This window comes from Plasmopara halstedii (genome assembly GCF_900000015.1).
Source record: "Plasmopara halstedii genome assembly, contig: Scaffold_110, whole genome shotgun sequence".
Taxonomy (NCBI): domain Eukaryota; phylum Oomycota; class Peronosporomycetes; order Peronosporales; family Peronosporaceae; genus Plasmopara; species Plasmopara halstedii.
Genome location: NW_020187031.1, coordinates 252,247 through 252,692, shown reverse-complemented (window position 1 = coordinate 252,692; position 446 = coordinate 252,247).

The window sequence follows — 446 nt, the reverse complement described above, 5'->3', positions numbered from 1 at the left end:
CAATTATGCTCGACGCTCCACGATGGAAGATAGTCAGCTGTATGCTGAGGCGCTGAAAGCGCGGTTAGGTGACATCGTCACTGTTCGCCTAGCAACGGGGACACGTGTCACAGTCCCGAAGGTCCCTGTGGACCTCGGAGTCAAGTTTCTTGGCTTTGATAGCGTGGCACGCTGTCTAGTTTAGACTTGGATGCAAGGTATGACCTCGGCATGGTTGGAACACCATGAGCCATGGATTGATTGGGGGTCAAATATCTTGGGCGCTACGCGTACGTCTCCTGGTGGAGCTTTGGCAAGTTATGTACCCACCCCTACTAGGAGACAAAAGCGCTATTGGCGAGAGCACTGGACTGAGAGGGTCAATGTGCTGGACATTGGAATGTCCGAGCAGGTAGACACCAACGGTGTATCGAACAGGAGTACCGAGCGTGGCTCGCGGGCTGATG